Below are 8,197 nucleotides of genomic sequence, written 5' to 3' on the forward strand. Positions count from 1 at the left end.
GTCTATCTTTTTTTTTTTGTAAAAATGCTTTATGTTTCTGAGATGTTGAGTTTTGCTATGGATATGTTGAGCAAGACTTCTATTTATAAGGTTATGGTGGATATTAGTATATAGTTTGGATATTGTGCTTGACTATTACATACCTTTTATGGAATCATTGATGTTTATTCAAATATGAATTTATGTTCCATTTTATTGCTTGATCACCAATGAAATGAGTTTGGGTTTTTAGATGGCACTTAAGAAAGTTGGTCTAAATAGACCTTGATTTGGGTAATATATGTTCATTACACTTAAGAATTGAGTGGGTGATTTGCAAGTAAGGTAGATATACACCTATTTGCTATATATAGTCAATTGTTAGAACCTTTACCTTAGGAACTTGGCTTATTTAAATTACTATAGACATATAGAGATTTAATTAAGTTAGGCCATTAGACAATATTTTGTACATGCTTGAGGATTTTAGACTAGCATCAATTTTCCATTAAAGTAGTAATTACCCAATCATGAATCCAAAGGACATATTAATTGAACCCATACTCCTACGCTTTTACACCACTGCTTTTACATCTATTTTGATTTGCAATTGCTAGTTTGGATTAGTAACTTAGATTTATTTTTAATTATTTATAGACTTTAGGGAACTTGGATCTAATTGGCTTGTTTCAATTTTAGTATTTAGCATATGTTGTTGATTTCTCACGTAAGTACACGTGTCATTAACAAGTAATATAGTGAAAAAGTAGAGTATTGTTTCCAAAAAGAATTGCTTTATTTTCTATTATTAAGTTCTAAACTCGACACGCCCTAATCTTACCCACACAATTAAAATTAAAATTAAAACTAATAAACTAATAAACTAAAAATAAAACTAATCCAAAATTTATTAGCAAATTCACTTTATTAAATTCGAGTGACTACCAGACCTAAGATCATGATGTCCCTTAATCTTTCATCTAATTATTGTCTCTCTCTTTTTACTCAGTTTAATGGATTAAGTTGCTAATTTAGAATTTCAGATTATTTTCAAGTTTCAATCGAGTTTGTCATAAAATATCTCTCCTAATTAATTTACTATATGTTTATGCAAATTAAATTGAAAAATGATTTATTAATTTCGTGCTCTAATCATGGCTACATATGGCTTATAGATGTATGTTTACCCTATATGCAAATCAAATCACCTAATCAACTAAGTGAATTCGATCATACACTATTCTATTAGGTCTACTTAAATCTCCTTTATCAAGGTTTAACCTAGATTTTCCATTCAATTTAATTGGTGGCCAATCAACTAGAAGCATTACGAATTGAATAAAATAAACAACTTATTAAACATAAGCAAAAAAGAGATAAATAAATTAAACTATGTATTGAGTTCAATCATAATATTAGATAAATAATCTAGATCCCCATCAAGGCACACATTGTCATCAAATTAAGTTTAAACATTAAAATCAAACTAAGAAAAAAGATAAGAGAATAGCATAAAAATGATAGAACCCAAGAATTATAATCTTGATCTTCCAAATCTTATTGAATCCCTCAAATTCTCCTCAGTTTCAATGACTTTGAAGCTTGATTTCAACTGTCAATATGGTGTTTCGTTCTTCCCTTTAAAGTTCTTTCAAAAGGTTGTTTTCATAAGGCTTCAAAGTACGGCTAAGTTGGGTGAGAAAAAGAAGTCAATTCTAACTAGGATTTCCTCATCAGACTACGTGAGTTGCGGCTTTGATCCATTAATTAGCAGAAATCATAATTGCTATAAGACTACTACAGTGCTTCAAATTTGACATAATATTTGATGATCTTTAATGCTGAACTGAGTAAAGTTGTAAACATAAAAGTTGTATGTTTTTCTCTTAGTTTTCTAATGGTTTAAGAATAATCTAATTTGGAGTTCTGTAGAGAGAGTTATGATTGAAATATCGAAACATGTGATGTGAAAATCTACAGCTCAAAATTGGTTTCCTTCTTCCATTAAAATTCTTCTTTCATTAAACACCTACACAAGTACAACTAAATCAATAACAACCTATCTTAATCACATTAACACCAAATTAAATATAAAATTAAGTAAGATTAGATTGACTCACCTAAATTAATTAACTTAAAATAATTTAAATAAAACCTATTAATTTCTATGCATTACCACAAGAACTAAGCTAAATTACTATCAAAATTAAGTCCAAATAACTTTATATCATAGAGTTAATAGCATAGATTTAGAATCAGCTCCCAATGGGATTGACAATCCTTTTTATCACTGTATTACTTGTTGATGACCACGTGCATTTGTGTGAATTATTTTCTTAATTATGAAAACCATCTATAGAAAATATATTGGTAATTTAATTAGTAACAACTTAGTTTTTGGTTTTGATATCATTTCCAAAAAGTGAGGTCTAAAGCTCAGTGGTAAAGGTCTCATGTATAAATAATCCTTCCAACCATGGAAACTAATGTCAAACTTATTCTCTATCACTCTATAGCTTTTTCAGTTCAAAGATATCATATTGAAGTTAATCTTAACTTTCTATGTAGACAGTCATTCAAACTTTCTTCTGAAATGCCCAAATCCATAATGGAAGAATCTAGAATTCTTCATCACCCTTCCATTCAAGAAAGATGAACTAGTGAACCCAACAAAGGCCAACCATTCAAGAATGAATGAATGAAACCATTCAAGAATGCACCCAAGCATTTGGCTCATTGGTTGGTGCATAATCTTTCTACTTAAAAGAGCAGGGTTTGAATTCCCTTTTCCTTAATTATAAAAAAAAAACCATTCAAGAATGAATCTAAACCATCTAAAGCTAGCCATTAAAAAGTGTTCACAACTCCAGGCCCAAGGTTTGATAGAGGCCACAACCTCATCATAAGCTTGTGAATCCTTTTATGTCAACAAAAGGTCAGAGCAAGTATATGGCAATCTACGACTGGTTATCAACTACAAGTGCTCAACTTGTTCTTAGTAGAAGACAAGTTTTCACTCTCAAACAAAAAGACATTGTTCACAAACTCATCCAATGCAAAAGTATTCTCCTAGTTCATTTTAAAAGTAAGATTTTGGCAATTTCGAATATCTTAGTCCAAAAAATACCAAATGGTGTTTTGCATCCCACATCATAACTTTCAATGAACAGTAATGCCTTTACATTTAAAGACAGTTTCGTCACTATTTTAGAAAGCAATGACAAAGATATTTAGTTCAATATTAGATAATACTTTTATCTATATTGATGACATCTCATTATTCTCCCTTGACGAGTCAAGTCATAGGTAACTTTTGGAATAGTTCCAAAAGATTGTCCAGCATTGCGGGATAATTTTGTCAAAAAAAAGATGACCTTAAACGCCATAGAGATAAATTTCCTCAGTATGCACCTCTAGGATGGATAGTATAAAATGCATCCACACATTACCTAAGAACTCCAGTTATTTCCAGATGATCATTTTACGAAGAAACAAGTTGAATAGTTCTTCAAAATTGTTAACTACGTGAGTGAGTTCATCCCAAATCTTGCAAAGATTACAAGTCCATTTAGACAGATGTTAAAGAAATATTCTCTAGAACAATGGACATGGAAGTAGACGTAACCCATAAAGATTCTCAAATCTTCTTCCAAGTCACTTCTAAATCTCCAAATTCCTTCTCAAGGAAAAAGGATACTCCAAACTGATGCAAGTAATAAATATTGATCCACGATGTTAATTGAAAAGTCCAGTGGACAAAGAAAGATTTATAGATATAAAAGCAATAAATTTAAAGACTCAGAAATTCATTATCACTCCACTATCAAGGAGATTCTTACTATCAAATATGACATATAGAAATTCAAGTTCCATTTGATTAGCCATCACTTCACTGTAGAATCTAACATGTCAGTCTTTAATCACATGCTTAACTTCAAAAGGAAAACCCTTCCCAACGCGTAACGCCTTTTGTAGGCATAACACCTTCTATGTATTCTTTCATTTTCAAGCATATAAAAGGCAAAGATAAATTCATCCTAGACATGCTATCAGACCACCCTCCATTTTTCTATCTTTCCTCACCTTTAGAGCCATTCCAGTCATTTCCACTATAGAACTAGCTTCCTCAAACAATGTGTCTTTTGCTTTTGAAGATCTCCCTTCAAAGCTCACACTTCAGATTGCTCAAAAAACCATAAACTCCAATTAAGTTATTTCACTTCTAGTCCCATATCATAAGAAGGCATGGAGATCATGTGATCAGACCCAAAGGGATTGACCTTGAACTTTCAATTCTACATCTCTTTCCTTTTTTCTATTTTAGGCACTTCCCAAAAGATCTTTTACCCTTCCTATGGTATCTCTACTAGCTCTATACTATAGCAATAGAAATTCCTTCACCAATACTTAATTGGGCATTTGAACCAAGAGCTCAAGATGGCGTTCTAGATGTTTTCTTACAATGGTTTTGCCCAACAAAAGAATGGGCCTTCGATCTGAAAAATAACCTATATAGGTACCCATACCTCATTATCTTATTCAAAAGACCATCAACAAAAAAGGATTTAAACCATGGACAAAAGTTTATTCCTCATTAAAATCTTCCTTCCATAGTAACCTGTTCTCTCAAGTACCCTTTTACCAAAAACTGCTACGATCATTGTGCACTCTAAATGATGGAAATGATATTTCGAATGATCAATTCCTACTCTTCCTAAAAATCCCATGGAAACATTATCTACCTTAGAATTCCCTATCACTCAAAAAAAAAAAAGTTTGCGTCTACACAAATAAGTATTGTTTCTAGGAACAAAACTAATAATATTATGACCCTTTGCCCATCAAACATGTCAATCTTCCAATACACCACCCTCATGATGCAAACTACTTCCCAAGAAACCTTTATTATTTCAATGACAATGGAGAAAAGTTTGATCCAGCTTCCTAGACCTTAGCTCTGGCATTCATCTCGTAAAATTCCAAATTAAAAATTATGTTCAATTATGTTTAAGGACATTAAGTGTGCCAATATCATCCTCTAATGTGTTGTCACAATATCCAATGTGTTGTCACATTTATGGCCCCGTGACTGTAGCACAATAATGTGTATTCTGTAGCCTTGTTACCTTAATTACAAGCTAAGGCCATAAAATTCAAGCCTTGACTAGACAGTATTGCCAAGAGAGTGTTTAAGGGTCAGAAGTTGGCTAGAATAGTTTGGCTTATGCTTTGTGCTTTTGATATTGGTTGTTGGTCTACTACATTTAGTGCTGCGAATTACGTTTTACGATTTATCCGATTCCCAACGTTGATCCCCCGCTATCTCTGCTAGGATTCGACCTTATGCTTAAACATGAAACTAATCAAGCATAACGCAACAAAATAATAAAAATATACATTTATTCAAAGAAGCAGTTGAATCTTGCAAGATTAATTGTTTGTGTTTTCATGCAATTTTTTAGATTAATTATGAACACTTATAAGTTTTAGTGTCATACACCTTGCTATAGATATCGTGATCAAAAGTCAATTAAATCCAGAAAGGCTTATGATGAAGTAAGAAACTCGAAACAAAATTATGCTTGTCGCAAAAGACAATCTGAAACCTTGCAGTTGAAATCCTTGCTTCTTCACATTTGGGATTCGTCAAATTTTCAACCACTCAAGTGTTTAGCCTTTAACAATAATCCACATAGTGACAAATTAAGATCTTATCAAGGTAATATTTTTTCTTGTGCTAGAAAATTTTGTTTTTAAAAAATAAGAAAACCAAAACAAGCCTAGCTGAATCTTATTTCTGTCAGATAAAGAAAACTATTTTTTTAATAATAATTCAGCTAAGAGGAGTGGCTTAGGACTTAGAGTTTTAGTTGGCTAAGATAACATATTTATATATCAAAACATAGTTGTAACCTTGGATACAACATTTTTATTTTTATTCAATTAAGTCCTTATGAACTTAATTAATTTTCTCACTTTATTTTTAGTCTATTTCAATTAAGTCGAACTTAATTAATTATCCTTATTTCATCTCAATGTACATGATTCATTAGGCTTCTAACATGTTGGCAATAAATATAAATCATAATTCAATATCGATTTAATAATTGATTAATATTTATAGATCATGAATGTATCTAGCAACACAATATGATCACTCAAATGTTAAAGAGTCAATTAAAAAAATTTGACGAAACTCTTCAATGATAAGCCTTTCAGTGCAATATGCTTTTTTCATCACTTATCTCAGATATGTTATGAAGTATGGCTCAATGTCTACTTATGACATTTCCATATTAGTTCTTAGGATTTATGATTAACTTCATGAATTTAGGAAACCAACTTTCCTTAAATGTTTTAGCCAAAGATTCTATACAAGTTAATATTAAATTAAGAACCAATGAGATATATCCCCTTAAACTCTTATCCACTCTTCATTCACCTTTGCATGCTTCATGCCATACCCAAAAGCACATTGTTTAGGCATCTAGTCACCTCTAGACCTGTCACTCCCTACATAAGATGACTTGGTGTCTCAAGTTCGAGGACTAGTTGCACGACTATCATATGAAAACATATTTCATAGATACTTGAGTGAAATACCAAATGGATTTCTCATAACGAGTCATGTTCAGTGACCTTGTTCTCTAACAAGCACTCACATGTTATCTTCAAGTATCTTATATACTTCAATTTATAAGATCGATTGTTTACTTTTCAAATAAGGAGGCTTAACATGTACCAATTTTTGAGCATTGTCAATACCCTATCTTGATAATACAATGACCAAGAACTATTTTGGAACATGGCTTTGATGCATGAAGATCTCATACTTATATCAACTTTATAATTCCCTTACAAGGCACTTTATGTTTCATGGGCTTCATCCAATTTGTACTTAATAACTTTTTATTTTTGTACTAATATAAAGGAAAATCTCTATCACATATTGTTATGCAATTAAGTATGTATTAAATAACAATATATATTTCTAAAATAATCCAATTGATTTAAGAGCATATACCAACAATCTTTTAGTAATAGTGCATCCATAATTGATCTCTTTATCAATTGGACGTAAATAATGCTTTCTTTTGGGGTGATTTCTCAGAAGAAGTATACACGGAGTAGCTCCTAGTACTCTAGGATATATCTAAACCCGACTTTGTGTGTTGCCTCAAGAAAGTAATTGATGGTCTCAATAGGCCCCTAGGGCTTGGTTCGCTTTAAGCCGCTTTTTATTATCCTCTGGTTTTGTAAATTCAATGGCTATTCTTCCTTGTTTATACATGATTGCAATGGTGTAACTTGATAGGATATATGAAAGTATTCATCTCTAGGTTCATGCATGATGTATCTACTTGGGAATAACATTAATATTATGTATTGATTGATGACTATTCGTAAATACAGCTGTGTATCCAAATCTTAGTTGTTTCCACTTTTGATGTTAAAACGGTAAAGAAGCAAAATGATATTGAGACAGGGCCATTGATAGGGTGAAACGATCCAATCTGACCATAAAATTTGAATTGAATACAATTCTTTTTGATAGACTACTTAAGTTTTTGTAAAATGAATTTGAAAGTGAATAAGTTTAAAATGTATATATCGATAATAAACTCTCTTATTATCAGATAGTACCAAAACACCTAAATTACCAAACCAAAGCGTTGCTAGTTTTTTTATACAAGTCATATAACAAAACAAAGGAATCAGATAGGAGACCTATAAAACAGTTTTGCACTTCTTGTCCTATAATTAATGCTCAGTCATCTACGGTTTAATACTTTAACAGGAGAAGCACATGCGGCAATACCAGAACCTCAGCAGTTTAAAATAAATGGATCAAAATTCGTGAGGAATTATTAATTTCGAATTGTTCACATGAAAAGTCCGTTGACTGCAACGGCGGTCCAATGAAGGTTATGGCATTTGGTGTTCCGTCGAATATGATGTTCTCCATCTCCTTATATTCGACTTGTCTGATGGTGATTCAATTTGTCATCATTTATACTAGCTAGGCTTTGCCATCTTTTACAGTACCAATTACCATTTATAACTAAATTGTTATATTAGAGGAAGAATTTCATCTAAATCCTGCTCTTTTTTATTACTCAAAAGTTTTAAGTTTAGAGATATCAATATTAGTTTAATTTATAGTTCCTTTTAAAAAAAGAAACAATCATATCTTACTTCAAATAAGATTTTTTAAGTT

The sequence above is a fragment of the Theobroma umbraticum genome, unplaced genomic scaffold (assembly GCF_002168275.2).
Source record: "Theobroma umbraticum cultivar Fairchild unplaced genomic scaffold, ASM216827v3 scaffold_95.0, whole genome shotgun sequence".
Taxonomy (NCBI): Eukaryota; Viridiplantae; Streptophyta; class Magnoliopsida; order Malvales; family Malvaceae; genus Theobroma; species Theobroma umbraticum.